This window comes from Rhincodon typus, chromosome 6, assembly GCF_021869965.1.
Source record: "Rhincodon typus isolate 14 chromosome 6, sRhiTyp1.1, whole genome shotgun sequence".
In the NCBI taxonomy this organism is placed as follows: domain Eukaryota; kingdom Metazoa; phylum Chordata; class Chondrichthyes; order Orectolobiformes; family Rhincodontidae; genus Rhincodon; species Rhincodon typus.
The window spans coordinates 61820706-61837836 of record NC_063337.1 but is presented as its reverse complement, the minus strand read 5'-3'; the positions used below and the strand labels follow the sequence as shown (position 1 = coordinate 61837836).

The window sequence follows — 17131 nt, the reverse complement described above, 5'->3', positions numbered from 1 at the left end:
AGGTTTATTTGAAATCACAAGCTTTTGGAGCACAGCCCCTTCGTCAGGTGAAAGTGACAAAGGGGCTGTGCTTCGAAAGCTTGTGATTTCAAATAAACCTGTTGGACTTTTAACCTGGTGCCATGTGACTTCTGACTTTGATTTTTATTGTCACCATTTACTCAAGTACAAAAGTGCAGGAGTACATTGAAAAGGTGTATAGTATTGCCGCATAGGGTGTCATCTTGGGTACAGATACCCAGGTACAGAACTTAAGAACAAAGTTAAAAGTTAAACATTGCAGTAACTATACTACAGTGAAACCTTCTTAGTTTTAAGTGGAAAATAAATAAAGCTGAAAGTTCAAACGTTACAGTCTTTCTTAAGTGCTTAGCCACAGTGGGACCACATTTTCAGGAATCACCTCAAGACCGGATTTCCCCGTTGAGACCACGCTGAGCACAGAGATCACCACGTCTGGCCGAGAGTCCCGGGAACAGCTTCTTCCCCATTGTTATCAGACTTATGAACGGATCTCTGATATATTAGAGTTGATCTTGCTGTGCACGTTCTTTGTACCTTTAGCACTGTATTCTGCATTCTGTTCTATTACCCTGATGCACTTATGTAAGGTATAATTTGACTGGTTAGCGTGCCGTACTGTACTTTACACTGTATATTGGTACGTGTGACAATAATAAATCAAATCCAATTGAGACCCACTGAAACTTGATCTGGACCAACTTTCTTTCTTAGGTTTAACACTCATGCTTTCAGAAGGCTTCCCATGGTTGGATCTCACTTCTGCAGCTGTGCATGTGACCAGATGTCCCTGGAGAGCTGGCACTTGATCGCCACCAACAGGCACCACAGAGGCTGGAATGCATAGTCAGCATGAGATTGTCATTAATTTCCTTTTAAAGTCTTTACTTTTGTTCAGTTGGGGAGATTGCGCCCCTTTCAAGCAAACTGCCTAATTGGGTTTGTCAAAAGAAGGATACAAAGTGGTACTTATTGACACTGTTGGAGTCGCCAGAAGGCTTTTTGTAGGTATAAACATTGGTAATTGTGAAAAGACAAGAGAGATAATGTCACTTCCAATGTGTGTGAATTAATGGCATTAGTGATGGAGAGTGGCTGGGATGGATCTTCCTTAGAAACAATAATGACCTGCAAACGTTGGAAAGATGGTGTCATCGATCTAATATATATTAAAAACACAACAGTGGATTATCTTCCTCTAATACCCAGGCACAATAGTTTTGTTTTTGTGTTTGAAGGTAAGTAGTGATTCTATGATTGTAGAAAGGCCTTAATGTTTGTAGATATGAGATTTACTAAACCTTTGTGTCTTTGAATTTGAACACTCGTAGAATCATAGAATCCCCACAGTGTGGAAGCAGGCCATTCAGCCGATCCCTGTAACACTCGATTTCTCATGGCTAATCCGCCTAACCTGCACATTGTTTGAACTGAGAGAGGAAACCAGGGCACCCAAAGGAAACCCACACAGCACAGGAGGAATGTGCAAACTCCATTCAGTCAGTTGCCCAAGGGTGGAATTGAACCCGGGTCCCGGCCACTGTGAGATAAGCAGTGCTAACCACTGAGCCACCGTGCCACCCTTTTAATAGAACCAAGTCTAATAGAAGGAAAGTGTAAATTCAACAGCAATAGCAAGGAGGTATTAAATGCATCACATTTAGTAGAAGCACAGAAGAATCAAATACATAAACTGTTTAGATTTTATGACAAGTAATAATATTGAGGTATAATATAGTCTCATCTCGCACCAAGGTTGTGTTGAACACAAATTATGGCAATATGACGTCACGCACAAAATATGAAGTGTGGAGAGAATTTGTTTTTATTTTTTTCTGGCACTAGCAGTAGCGTCATGACAATAGCTTGTAATTTTCTGCATTTAGTATCTTGATTGTTTTGTGTTGCTGTAGAGGTTGTTAGTTGAATGATAGATGTGGCCGTAGGACATGAGAAAGTAAGGAACTTGTTAGCTTATTTGCTTCATCATTTAAAAAGATATTTTATCAGCTTCCCCCTTATTTTAATTGGCACCATCCTTTCTTGGGGGGAAGTTCATTGTGGTGTTCTCTCATCAGGCATTGCCAGGACTGCTACATTGTCATTCACTTAGGCAGTGTGCTTTTGTGAGGTGTTATTTCAATCCTGAAAACCAGTGGAATCGTGACATTATCTCAATATCCATGTTTAGAACATAGAACAGTACAGCACAGTACAGGCCCTTCGGCCCACGATGTTGTGCCGAACTTTTACACGAAACCTAAGGTCTATCTAACCGCCATCGCTACCTTTATACTATCATCCATATGCCTATCTAATAGCCGCTTAAATGCCCCTAATGAGGCCGACTCCACTACCCTCTCCGGCAATGCATTCCACGCCCCTACAACTCTCTGAGTAAAGAACCTACCTCTGACGTCTCCCCGATATCTACCTCCTTTCACTTTAAAACTAGGTCCCCTCGTAAAAGCTACCTCCACCCTAGGAAAAAGTCTCTGCTGTCTACTCTATCTACACCTCTGATCATTTTGAACACCTCTATCAAGTCATCTCTCTGGCAAAATTCTTGTCAGGTCTTTAGAAAGGGATTTATTTTCAAAATTTTGAAATGTTCGGTAATTAAAATCTAGATAGTTTAATCTTGTTCTGTGAATTTCCATTGTGAGTTTTTTTAAAAAAAGGTATGGAAATACAACCTTGGAATAATCCATATTTGGATAAGTGTATCACAATATAATAAATCTGTGAGTTACAGTTCCATCAGTAATTTTCAGTGCTTGACCAGGAACTACACTTAATATACAATGTCCTATAACATACATAGCTATTATTTTAGTGAGATTAATACGTAAAGCTAAAGTGGTAATTGCTGACTCTTTGACTATTTTCAGTGTGATTTATTAAGGATTTTAGTTCTGAATTTGACCTGCTGAAAGTTCAGCTGCCAGAACACTTGAAGTGCAGCTCCTTGCATTCCTATCTTGTGCTCATGGGTGGTAAATTGAAACAGTCCTGTTTTGTTTTTATTTAGTGGGCATCTTTGAATGCTAATTACAGGCCTCCTTTTTTTTTTCAATCTTGGGTAGGCAGCATTTCATTGTCAATTTGAAGACCAAATAAGAAACTGAATCCCATTGCACTACTGTGTAAATTGCTTGAACTCCTACATGGCTGAGAGTGAGTAATAGCATTGCAATATATTCTAGTACTCAAATGACATTGCAGCCTTTAGCAGAAGCTGCACTACTCAGTCATATTGCAACATAAAATAATGCTAATTGAAAATAATATTTAAGTTACTGAAATTAGAAGTATAATTATTTTCCAGTCAGGTGATAATTTTATTTATATTGAATCTGGTTTCTGTGTATATTAATACATTCAGAATTACTTCTCAGGAATTTTCCCATTATACACCATTTTGAGGTTTGAAAATTGATGCAGTCCGTCTGTGTACTGAGAGAGTAGGTGCATGTAGGAGCAGAGGTACACCTGTCATAACCCAGTCAGAGTTCCACAGCAGCTATTGGTGTCTCAGAGCTTGCCATCCAAAAATTTCAGCTCACCAACCACAATTCGGTTCTAAACTGCACTTCGGAAGCCTTGTTATTTAGTATGCAGTTTTACTTACCATTTTTATGTTGCATAGCAGTTTGCATATTGCACATATGCACATAATTGACTTCAATTTTGAAGTCACAGAACAATGATAAATTACAAGAGATATTGAGGTTTTGACCAGAAAAAAGGAGGAGGCATCGTTCAGGTACAGGCAGCTGGGATCAAGAGAATCCCTGGAAGTATGTAGGGGATACAGGAGTTCAGTGAAGAAGGAAATCAGGAGGGCGAAAAGGAGACATGAGATAATTTTGGCTGAGAAGATTAAGTTGAATCCAAAGAGATTCTTTTAAATATATTAAAGGAAAAAGAATAACTAGAGAGGGAATAGGACACCTCAAGGACCAAAGTGGACATGTATGTGTGGAACTGCGGGAGATGGGTGAGGTTCTCAATGAATATTTCTCCTCTGTGTTTACCATGGAGAAAGACATAAAGACTTTGGGAAGTTAGTGGCATTATCTTGGGGACAGTCTGTATCACAGTAGAGGTGGTGTTGCATGTATTAGAATGTATGAAGGTGGATAAATTTCCTGGTGCTGATCAGACATATCGAAGAACCCTGCAAGAAGCTAGAGAAGAATTTGCAGGGGCCCGGCTGATATATATGCATTATCGTTAGCCACGGGTAAGATCCCAGAAGACTGGAGGGTAGCAAATACTGTGCCCTTATTCAAGAAGGGCTGCAAAGAAAAACCTGGGAGTTAAAAAAACAGTAAGCTTAACATCTGTGATAGGTAAGTTACTTAAGATTCTGAGGGATAAGATAAAAATGCATTTACAAAGACAGGGTTTGATGAGGAATAGTCAGCGTGGCTTTGTGCGTGGGAGATCATGCCTCACAAATTTGTTCCAGTTCTTTGAAGTGACCAGGAAGGTGGTTGAGACCAGGGCGATAGATGTATTTTACATGGATTTCAGTAAAGCCTTTGTTAAGGTTCCACATGGTAGGCTGCTCTGGAAGGTTAGATCGCTTGGAATCCATGGAGAACTGGCAAATTGGATCCACAGTTGGCTTGATGGTAGGAAGCAGAGAGTAATAGTGGAAGGATGCTTGTTGCACTGGAGGCCTGTGACTAGTGGTGTGCCTCAGGTCAGTGTTGGGCCAGCTGGTGCTGGTTATATATAATCAATGATTTGGATGAGAACGTACAAGGCATGATTAGAGGTTTGTGGATGACACTAAAATAGGCGGTATTGTGGACAGTGAGGAAGGTTGTCAGAAATTGCAGCAGGATCTTGATCAGGTGGGGAAGTGGGCCGAGAAATGGCAAATGGAGTTTAATATAGATAAGTGTAAGGTGTTGCATTTTGGAAAGTCAAACTAAGGTGGGAGTTTCATTGTGAATGATAGGGTCATAAGGAGTGTAGTAGAACAGAGAAACCTTGGGGTTCCGGTGCATGGTTCTCTGAAAGCAGAGTCACGGGTAGACAGGGCAGTGAAGAAGGTGTTTGGCATACTGGACTTTATCAGTCAGGGCATTGAGTCGAGAAGTTGGGAAGTATGTTGCAGTTGTACAGGACGTTGGTGAGGCTGCACTTGGAGTATTGTGTTCAGTTTTGGTCACTTTGCTATAGAGAAGATGTTATTAAACCGGAAAGAATGCAGAAGAAATTTACAAGGATGTTGCCAGGACTCAAGGGACTGAATTATAGGGAGAGGTTGGACAAGCTAGGACTTTTTTTCTTTTGCACGTAGGAGACTGAGGGGAGATCTTAAAGAAGTGTATAAGATCATTAGAGACATGGATAGGATGAATGCACTCAGTCTTTTTCCCAGGGTTGGGGAATCGAGGACTAGAGGGCATTAGTTTAACATAAGAGGGGAAAGGATACATAGGAACTGGAGGGTCAACTTTTTTACACTGAAGGTGTGTGCATATGGAATGAACTGCCAGCAGAAGTGTTTGAGGCGGATACATTAACAACTTTTAAAATGCATTTGGACAAATACATGGATAGGAAAGGTTTAGAAGGAAATGGGCTAAGTGCAGGAAAATGGGGTTAGTGTGGATGGACATTTTGGTTGGCGTGGACCCGTTTGAGCTGAAGAGCCTGTCTCTGTACTGTAGGACTTTATGACGCTACAGCGAATAAGAACAAACAAATCAGCATACAACAAACAGGAATAATGGCTACCAAGCAACAATTTCCAATATCATTAGTCATTAGATATTAAAAGGGACAATGAAATTGGTTCAAGCATTTTTTTTGTGTATAAAATTTAGTTATGGAAGTTGCAAATCATGACAAAAACAATATTAAATTAAGTTTATCTTAACAATGACAAATTTTAAAATGTCTGTAACAAGGTTTTCTGAAAGAAGTCTGAGAATTCCCAGAACAAGCAGCCCAGCTTACTAAGATCATTATCTTCAGAGCTGCCACATTTTGAGCATTTTTCCAATTATAATCATAACTCTAACTTCAGAAATGCTACAGCAATTATAAAGTGCTTAAAAAACCCCTGAAAGGTGCTGGATGAATGCAAGTTCTTTTAATTATGGTAATTAGTTTTTATTAATAAATTACCAAAACAGCAATGCATGAACTTATCAACATTTTCTGTTAACTTCAGAAGTGATAGTATGACCTTTCGTTTTGGTAAGGTATTAGGCAAGGCTTTTATGAAATTTACAGGAAACTACCAGTGAGTGAGAATGACCGAAGAGGAGATTTTTACAGTTCAGGGGCGGCACGGTGCCTCACAGCGCCGGGGTCCTGGGTTTGATTCCACCCTCGGTCGACTGTCCGTCTGTGTGGAGTTTGCACATTCTCCCTGTATCTGCGTGGGTTTCCTCCGGGTGCTCTGGTTTCCTCCCACAGTCCAAAGATGTGCAGGCTAGGTGGATTAGCCATGCTAAATTTTCCCATAGTGTTCAGGGATGAGTGGATTCGGTGGGTTATAGGGGGATGGGTCTGGGTGGGATGCTCTGAGGGTCGGTGTGGACTTGTTGGGTCAAAGGGCCTGTTTCCACACTGTAGGGATTCTATGAACTGTGAATAATGCATTTTAAATGTGGATTTAAATGAACTTAATTCAAAATGGTAGGGATTGCAAACGGCAACTTCTAGAAGTTTAACATTTCACATTTGAGGAGAAGCTTTTAAGAACTGTTATAATTTAAATATGTGGTTAGGGGGAATCTTAGAGCATTAAATACTCTTACCCAAATAAGACCATGAAAAATTGAAGATGCTACTTAGTTTAAACTTTTATTGCGTTTTATGTGTTTTCCACTTGCAAACCCCACATTGTAAACCAACATAGAGGTGATTGGATCGGTAGCTTTGTGGTTGTAGCAGGGAGTGGCAATTGGTTTGGGGTGGTGTTTGATCAGTTCGATTGCTGATGTAGTTAGCTCAGCAGCTGTACAGTAGCTTTGGTGACGGATAGTTTTGTTGAGGGTAGTGGGGGTGTAATTTTAGGTATCTGGGCGGTTGGAGGTGGTGTTGGTGGTGGTTGGATGTTTAGTTATCTAACTGTTGAACTAGGTTTGTACTATATAAATGTCTTAGGTAGTTATCCAGCTAAGGACAATGAATTTCTCCCAAACCTCTAACTCTAGTTCAGACTCCGAGATACGTGACAGGGAAGTTCCTGTTGAAATTTTAAACATCTGACCGTTCCCACATTGGCATTTCCACAGGTTCTTATCTTTCTTTAGTTGTAAGCCTGCTTTTTGATCCAGACTCTGGATCAATAGACTGTTAAAAAGTTTGATGTTTGTTTTAATTTGTTTTTTTTTATATTTAGCCTGTTTTTCTGATCAACCTGATCAGAGATATTATTGCACATCTCTTGAGCACGTGGGACTTGAACCCAGGCTTCGATCACTCCTGCAGGAGGGCCCCCAAATGATTGCAACAGCACACAAACCTGCAACCTTTAATGCTGAAGTCAGACATCTTATCCATTAGACCATATGATCATGTCTTCACCCCAGTTTTATGATCTAGGTTAAGAAATTAAATCCATGTGGTTACTGTGTGTAACTTTGCATCATATTCTGTTGAAACTACTACATTCTCTACTTTTATCATTAATTACTAAATGCGCCCCTCATTGAAATAGAGCAAAGAAGTATGGGTGTAGCGTTGACAAGCACTCGTGGCACGGTGGCTCCGTGGTTAGCACTGCTGCCTCACAGCGCCAGGTATCCGGGTTCGATTCCACCCTCGGGCGATTGTCTGTGTGGAGCTTGCGCATTGTCTGCATGGGTTTCCTCTGGGTGCTCTGGCTTCCTCCCACAGTCCAAAGATGTGCAGGCTAGGTGGATTGGGCATGCTAAATTGCCCGTAGTGTTCAGGGATGTGTAGATTAGGTAGGTTATAGGGGGATGGGTCTTGGGGGGGATGCTCTGATGGTCGATGTGGACTTGTTGGGCCGAAAGGCCTGTTTCCACGCTGTAGGGATTCTATGATTCTAATGAGTACAATTGTCCAACCAGGAAATCCTTTGTCACTGCTCATGGGTTCTGTGGGTCCTTGCATGGCTGATGAGCCTACCTCTCGTACCAGATCTCTGACCTTTCATTCGGCAGGTGTTTCTGGGAGGTCAAATAGCTTCAAGATCATTGACATTCCTTTTACTGGTCCCTTTTCTGTACTTCCTGTTGCCACTGGGTATTCTCAAAGAATTGTGTCACTTCATACAGGAGTTGCTGCCTTTTTGGTTTCTTCTGAACCAGGGTCTCCTATGCGTTGATATCTATTTTGCGTTTTTTGGGGGGAACCTTCAGCGAGTTTTTGAAATGCTTTCTTTGTAACCCTCTCATTTGAGTGCCTTCCTCGAGCTGGGTGAAGAAGACTTGCTTTGGTCATCGGAACTCCGGTCCTCAGCACATGGTTGACTCAGTGGAGTTGCTTTCAGATGATATTGGCTTCAATACTCATGCTGTGAGCTGATTCAAGGGCGCTGATATTTGTACGCCAGTCCTCACCTGATGTGGAAATTCTGTTTGAAACAGCATTGGTGGTCCTTCTCAAGAGTTTTGAGGTGGGGTGTGTCTGTAGTCCATGTTTCAGAACTGTAGAGAAGAGTTGGACAGATGACTGCCTTATATGGAAGGATCTTTGAATTAGCACAGCTATTATGTTGTTGAAGACTCACATCCTTAGGCATCTGAAGGCTCTGCTCAAAGATTGGATGTGATGTTGAATCTCCACATTGATGTCAGCCTTAGATGAGAGGTAACTTCCCAGCTGGGGAAGCCATGTTTGGAAGGATTTCTCCATTGATCTCAATGGAAGGATGGACCAGTTCTTAACTTGGGGCAGGTCGGTATAAAAGATTTGAGCCTTGTTTGCCTCCAGTAGAGGCTTCAACTTCTGTCAGACTAGGTAGGAGTCTTAAGATCATCTTTGATGCGAAGTTGGGGCCCTTCCATAATTACATCCTTGTTAATGATTGACTCAAGGTTTAGGAATTCCTTTGAAGTGTTCTGTCCATTGGAAGCTGATGTTGTATCTTGTTCTTCCTTTGTCTTGGGCCAAGGGTGTTGGATTTGAATAGTGCCTCCAAGGCACTGAAGAAACCATGGGTACTGTGCTTGTAAGCAGGAAGTTTGCAGCTCCTTAGCTTTCTCAGCACACCTTTGGTTCTTGATGTCTGTAGTTCTTCTATGTAACTCCGCATTTGCTATTTCATGAATTCTTCTTTTTGCCTCGCAGGTGATGTTGTTTTGCCAGGTACAGAGAGCTTTCCTCTCGTTCTCGATGAGGTCTTGGATGACGTGATTGCTCTCATGTTGGTGTTTTTTGGTCTTGTAGCTGATGTTTTCGTCACAGCATGAGATGATGGCTGTCTTCAGCTCTTTCTGGCTTTTCTCCAATCCACTAAACTGAACATTTTGAAGATTTTGAGCAATTAAATAGATGTGATAATTTTCAGTACAGCAAGGGAATAATATTTGTATTTTTATTTGTTCAATTTCTGTTTGAATTAGTTTCAGTTTGTCATATTTGTTAAATACAAAAAAAATGAAAAGAACTCCAAGCCTATCTGAATTAGGAGCTAGTCAGTTTTCCTGTGTGCATTACATGTCATGATGGAGGTCTGAACTCTAGTTCAAAAATGCAGGGTAAAGTAAAGCCCCAGACTAATATCACTTGAGGTGAAAATATACATAACCTTGAAGCAGAAAGTGTCTTGTTCGTGAAATCCAAAACGCAAAATTTTAGCTTGGGTTTATTTGGAGATAGGGGCAGTTGCATGGATGCATTAGCTGTTTATCTAAAATATGACCCAGAAGGCTATACGTAGTGATAAAACTTAATATGGTTTTATCCAGCTTTAAATTTCCCATCAGATTGAAATCCAAGGAAGAAGCTCCTATGCAATTTATTAAAACCTGCCCAATAGAAGTTATTTCTTCTTTTATCCTTTGTGGATGAACTAAGATGAATTATAATAGATCAATGCTCAAATGATGCACATTTAGGCTTGTCATAAATCTTGTAGATGACGTGCATCAAGACTTCAGTCCTGTAAATTACCTTCGACTTGCAGATTTATTTCTGCTTGTGTGGATAATCAGTGTAGTGTACAGTACAATGTTGGCTGCTGTAGGAACTGCAAATTGATTCATTGTAACATAGAGAAGTTAGTAAGAGGTGAATTTAATTGTAATTGATTCCTACTTCATTTATAAACTTCCTATAGAATACTTTTAACCTTATTAAGGAGCTGCGGAGATATATTTCTAACTTCTGCCCTTTTGTCCCTGAAGGTTTTGATTCTTGGGGTGGGAGGAGCTCCTATTCAATGGTACTGTCCCTACCTCTGAGCTACGAGGCCTGGGTTGAATTCCGACCTGTTCCACTACTGGTTGGTGAAAGTATGAACTTACTTGGTTCACGGATGCCTGTACATTCCCTGTCTCATGCATAAGTGGTTCTTCATCTATGAGCTTTGATAGCGATGATCAACAGGTTAGAATATTACTGCAGCCGGTTCTAAGATCTCCCATTATCACATATATACACACACTCACCGTAAAAGTAATTACATGAATGTCATGGATGATTTTTCCCTTCTGTAGCTAGGGCTATGCATGTGTACTATAGTACTACTGCTGATGCCCTAGTTAAGGTTGCATAACCCCATATAAACTGAGAATAGAACATGAGATCTCTAATCCAATGGTTTGGATGTAAATTATTATACCTGTTTAGCTTCCAGGAAGGTTATCTTAAAGCACTTTCTTCTTCAGAACTGAACCCGAAACTTTAATTCTGCTTTCTCTCTACAGGTGCTGCCAGACCTGCTGAGTTTTCCTAACAATTTCTGTTTTTGTTTCTAATTTCCAACATTTGCAGCTTTTTGGTTTTGTTTTTGCACATTTGGCTTTAAAAAAGTCATATCTTTTTGTACCCACCCGTCAACTATTAGTGCCAGTCTTGATTATTTTTCCAATGGCATATAATGGAAGATAGCTCTGGGGACAAAGATTGGTTGGTGCAAATAACCTGTTCCCATATCCGAATTTGTGTGTAATTCAGTTTAGATTGTTTATGCTGCTACTGCCTTATTTACTGTACTTCTCACAGAAGTCCGAGTCCATAGGACTCTGTGGAGAAGCTTATGTAGGATATATGGCACAGAAAAGGGCTTTTTAGTGCAACTAATTAGTCCATGCTTGCATTTATGCTCCACTTGGGCCTTTCGTTGCTCATCCAGATCTATCATGGTATTCTGTTCTCCCTCCAAATGTTTATCTAGCTTCACCTTGACTGTATTAAAATTTAAGTTTATCAGTTTCTTTTAATTATATAGGAATTTATTTTAGGAACGTATTTTACCTGAATTTTTAAAAATACTATTTAAAATGTTTTCCATTGTTCATTTACATTATTGCTCACCGTAGAGTCAGAGTTGTACAGCATGGAGACAGACCTTTTGGTCCAACTCGTCCATGCAGACCAGATGACCTAAATTAATCTAGTCCCATTTGCCAGCATTTGGCCCATATTCCTCTCAACCCTCTCTATTCACATACCCATCTAGATACCTTTTTAAATGTTGTAATTGTACCAGCCTCCTCCACTACCTGTAGCAGTTCATTCTACAAATGCACCACTCTCTGCATGAAAATGTTGCCCCTGAGGTCCCTTTTAAATCCTTCCCCTCTCATCTTAAACCTATGCCTTCCAGTTTTGGATTCCCCTACCCTGGGAAAAAGACCTTGGCTATTCACCCTATGTGTGCCCTTCATGATTTTATAATCCAGTACTCTGGGGAAAATAGCCCCAGCCTATTCAGCCTCTCCCTATAGCTCAAACCCACCATCTCTGGCAACATCCTTGTAAGTCTTTTCCAAGCCTTTTCAAGTTTGCTAATAGTTTTTATATAACCAATTATGGTTATCCAATTTATTTTTCCAAATTCTGTTGTTAGTCACTTGACATCAGCATAGCTCCAATAGACTAACTAACATGGGACAGGGGTGTTGCTGGCTGGACAATCGTTAATTGACTGTCCCTAGTTATCTTTGAGATGGTGGTGGTGGCAGTGAGCTGCCTTCTTCAGGCACTGTAGGTAGACCCACAGGGAAGGAATTCCAGGATTTTGACACAACAATAGTGAAGGAACGGCAATTTCACTTCCAAGTCAGGATAATGAGTTGCTTGGAGGGGAGCATACAGATGGTGATGTTCCCATGTGTCTGCTGTCCACGTCCTTCTAGATGGAAGTGGTTTTGGGTTTAGAAGATGCTGTCTAAGGATTTTTGGTGAATTTCTGCAGTGCAACCTATAGATGGTGCATACTGCTGCTACTGAACATTGGTGGGGGAGGGAGACAAAGCTTGTCAATTCGATGCAAATCAAGCAGCTGCTTTATCTTGGATCATGTCAAGCTTCTTGAATTTTGTTGGAGTTGCTCTCATCCATAATATTCCATCAATGGTGGATTGGAGTTGAGCTACTCGGAGTATTCCTAGCCTCTGGCCTGCTCTTCCAGCCACTGTATGTATATATCAAGACCAGTCGAGTTTCTGGTCAATGGTAAGCCATGGGATATTGATAGTGGGGGATTTAGTGATGGTAACATCACTAAATGTCAAGGGCTGTGGTTAGATTTTCTCTCATTGGAAATGGTCATTGCCTGGCATTTGTGTGGCATGAATGTTACTTGCCATTTGTCAGCCAAATATGAATCTGCTGATGCTGGAGTCAGAGATAACCCAGTGTGGAGCTGGAGGAACGCAGCAGGCCAGGCAGCATCAGAGGAACAGGAAAGCTGACGTTTCAGGTTGGGACCCTTCTTGAGAAATCAAATGTGAATGTTGCCCAGGTCTTGTCGCATTTGAGGGTTGAGTTTGTTGACTCATTTCCAACAACAACCACCACAACCATCTTCCTACGTTCCAGGTCTGACTCCAACCGGAGTGTTTGACTCTTGATACCCATTGATTCCAGTTTTGTTAGGGCTCCTTGATGCCACACTTGGTCAAACGAGGCCTTGATGTCAAGAGCCATCACTCTCACCTCTAGAATTCAGCTGTTTTGTCCGTGGATATACCGAGGCAGGTTTCCGCATCATCTGTTAGACGCCGGTGTTGTAGGTGTGCTGGGTGAGCTTGGCTGGGGGACCGACAAGTTCTAGAGTATATGCCTTCAATATTATTGCCAGAATGTTGTCAGGGTCCGTAACCTTTGCAGTATCCAGTACCTCCAACAGTTCTTGATATCATGTGGAATGAATTGAATTGGCTGAAGGCTGGTATTTGTCATGCTGGGGACCACTGGAGGAGCCTGAGATGAATCATGCACTCAGCATGACTGGGTGAAGATTGCTGTGAATGCTTCGGCCTTGTGTTTTGCACTGATGTGCTGGGCTGTTCCGTTGTTGAGGATGGGTACATTTGTGGAGCTGCCTCCTTCATTTGTTTAACTGTCCACCACCTTTCACGACTGTGGCAGGATTGCAGAGCTTGGTTGTGGGATTGCTTAGCATTGCCTATTACTTGCTGCTTATTCTGTTTCACACACAAGTAGTCCTGTTTGGTAGCTTCATCAGGTTGATACCTCAGTTTTAGGTATGCCTGGTGCTGCTCCCTGCATGCCCTCCTGCAATGTCCAATAAACCAGTGTTTAACCCTGACTTATCAATGTTGAATGGGAGACATGTTGGCAATGAGGTTGCAGATAGTGTTTGAGTACGGTTCTGTTGTTGTTGGTGGCCTATAGAGCCTCATGGATTCCCAGTCTTGAGTTGCAAGGTCTGTTGGAAGTCTGCCCCATTTAACACAGTGATAGTGCCACACACCACGATGGAGGGTATTGTTACTGTGAAGGTGGGACTTCATCTCCTCAAGAACTGTGTGGTGGTTACACTTAGCGTACTGTCATGGGCAGATGCATCTGCAGCCAGCGATTGGTAAGGATGAGGCCAAGTATATTTTTCCCTCTTATTGGTTCCCTCACCACCTGCCACAGACCCAGTCTAGCAGCTATGTCTTTTACGAACCGACCAGCTCAATCAGTAGTGCTGATTTGAGCTACTCTTGGTGGTAGACATTGAAATCCCCAGTAAGTACATTTTGTGCCCTTGCCACCCTTAGTGCTTCCTCCAAGTGTTGTTCAACATGATTCATCAGCAGAAGGAGGATGGTGGTTGTAATCAGCAGGTGGTTTCCTTGCCTATGTTTAACTTGATGCCATGAGACTTCATGAGGTCTGGCATGAATGTTGAGACTCCCAGAGCAACTCTATCCTGACTGTATACTACTGTGCCACCACTTCTGGATCTGGCCTGCTGGTAGGACAGTACATATCCAGGGATGGTGATAGTTGATTTTTATGAACTTGATTTTTATCATTCTTTTGTTCTTCTGGTATCCCAGTTCTATGCTGCATTAGAGACCATAGAGCTTTGCTGGTGGCTAGGTTTAGCAGACAATGCAAATTAAAAGATATTTCCAAACTTATACTAACATTCTGAACAATCTTGAGTTGTCAAAATCTTTTTATTAAATACTTGGCCATTTGCAGTTATTTAAGAGTGTTGCGCAAATAACGAGAGAAGTGTTAAAGATGTTACAATTTGTTGTGCAAATGTGTTGCCTTTAACTCATTTAATTGTGTTTGTGAAATTTCTTAGAATCTTATTTATGCAGTAAATACTAAAAAAATGTATTTTTTGTTCGAAATTAATGTTGATTCTTCTGACCAGTACACACACATTGAGCCATGTCAGAAGAATTCTATATTGCACAAGGTAATATACTGTAGCTGTAATCTCAATAACAGTAACTTCCATGGCTACTAATGGGAAACAATTAATTTTGTCTTTCACTTTTCAGCAACTTCACACAGGCACCAAATTTTTTCATTGTGCATGATATAGCCAGATAATTCTGTAAAATGTACCATTGTTTATTTTACAGAACAGTGACGATCAAATGAAAAAATTGAATGTTTAACACTGGATAAACAGTATAAATCAAGAAGAGAACTGAAACAACCATCTAGTTTCTGAAAGTCAAGTAAAAAGAACGTTGTGAATCTTATTGTTTTCTTTACAACAATCAAAATGAGGCAGCTGAAAGGAAAACCAAGAAAAGAAACTTCAAAAGACAAAAAGGAAAGAAGGCAAGCCATGCAAGAGGCTCGCAGTCAGATTACCACCATAGTGTTTCCCACATTAGCTGTAGTTGTCCTGTTAATTGTTTTGTTTGTTTACGTGGCCACGCGACCAACCATTGCGTGAAAGAAATATTACAGAGCATTTTATGAAGAAATTTCATCTCCACTGTAATTGATTAAAATTGAGTAAATCCATCCAGGATTAAACGCCTCTCAATTATGGAAACATCTGTCCAAATTTAATTCCATGTTTTCTGGTCTTAACGTGTTTTTAAGAGTATTGTTACCCAGTGGTATAGTATACACATGCTCATTTCTCTTGTATGTGCCTTTGAAGCATTTGCTGGGACATTTTTGTTTGCCCTTTAAAAGAATTTGGAAGCATTTCTTGTATCCTGTGCAGAAATTAAGTGTAACTTAACTAATGCTGTAATTCAAAAAAATTGTCTGAGGCCATTTTGTTGCATTGTCTGTACAGTAGTCTTGTTTTAAACACATTTTTAGGATGAACTTCACCACTCTTGCCAAAGGATAATCCATTCTTGTTTTGGATGCATATCACTTGAAATACAATGATTATAAATTGTAAATGTTTATTTTTAGAATAAAATCAAAATGTTCATACTTGTGCTGCATGATTGAACGTTCTGAAATAGCAAACTATTTTAGACATTTTATCCTTTCACAGGTTGAGGTTGTCGTTGGCACTATTGTTCGAGAAAAGGTGCAGGGAGCCACCATCTTGACCCACTGCAGCCTATATAATGTAGGGATGCACTGTGCTGTTGGGAAGGGAAATACAGGATTTTGGCCTGGTGACAATGAAGGAATGGCAATATAGTTCTAATTCAGGATGGTGTGTGGTTTGCAGGGCAACTTACAAATGGTGATTCTTCTATGTACTTGTCACTAAATAGCAGAGGTTCAGTTTGGAAGATGCCGTCAAAGGAGTCTCGTTGAGTTGTCACAATGCATCTTGAAATGGCACACAATGCTACTACTGTGTGTTGGTACTGAACAAAATAAATGTCAAAGGAGGTGGATGGAGTGCAGACTGCTTTGTACTGGATTGTGTTAAATTTGAATGTTGCTGAACCTACATCTGTGCAGGTAGGTGGAGTATATTTCATCACACCCTTGACTTGAACTTTGTGCATGGGCTTTGCAGAGTTGGAACGCTAATTACTTGGCACAGATTTCCCACCTTCTGACTTGCTCTTGTAGCCACAATATTTTTGTGGCTTATCCACTTCAGTTTCTGTTCAATGGTAAATATCAGGATGTTGATTGTTGGGATTTCAGTGTCAGTAATGGCATTGAATGTCAAGAAGAGACAGATCCTCTTGTCAATCTTGGCATTGTGTAGCACAGATATTACTCACCACTTATCAGCCCAAGCTTTGTGGGCAACTAGATGATGCTGTTGGCTATCAAAAGTAATTAAGATAATTGCCTTAAGAGCACTTCCATTCTTGTACTTGTATAATAGGCCTCTGGATCTACCTTCATCAATAGCTAAATAAAAACCAAAAGAACTGCGGATGCTGTAAATCAGGAACAAAACCAAAGTCGCTGGAAAAACTCAGCGGGTCTGACAGCATCTGTGAAGGAAAAAAGAGTTAACTTTTCGGGTCCGGTGACCCTTCCTCAGAATTCCCGGTTCTAAGGGTTACAGGACCCAAAACGTTAACTCTGTTTACTCTTCACAGATGCTGCCAGACCTGCTAAGCTTTTCCAGCAACTTTGGTTTTGTACATCAATAGCTAGATGTTTCAATAAATCAATTATTTTGCTGTGATGATACTTTTACAAAGATAACTGGTTTTGTGGAATTCTGCCCAACAGAGAGGTTATTTTACACTGTGACCTTTAAACATATAATTTCAGTTGGCAGTGGTGCAGT

The 17131-nt window shown here is 40.7% G+C and overlaps 1 long non-coding RNA gene across 1 annotated transcript in view; it reads left to right on the top strand.

Moving 5' to 3' along the window:
* The window catches only part of LOC125483405, a 23064-nt gene extending 7212 nt beyond the window's left edge, over positions 1-15852 (top strand). The window contains exon 2 of the long non-coding RNA XR_007262363.1: positions 15030-15852. This is a non-coding gene — a long non-coding RNA (uncharacterized LOC125483405). The remainder of the gene's footprint in view (positions 1-15029) is intronic.
* Positions 15853-17131: the final 1279 nt, after the last annotated feature.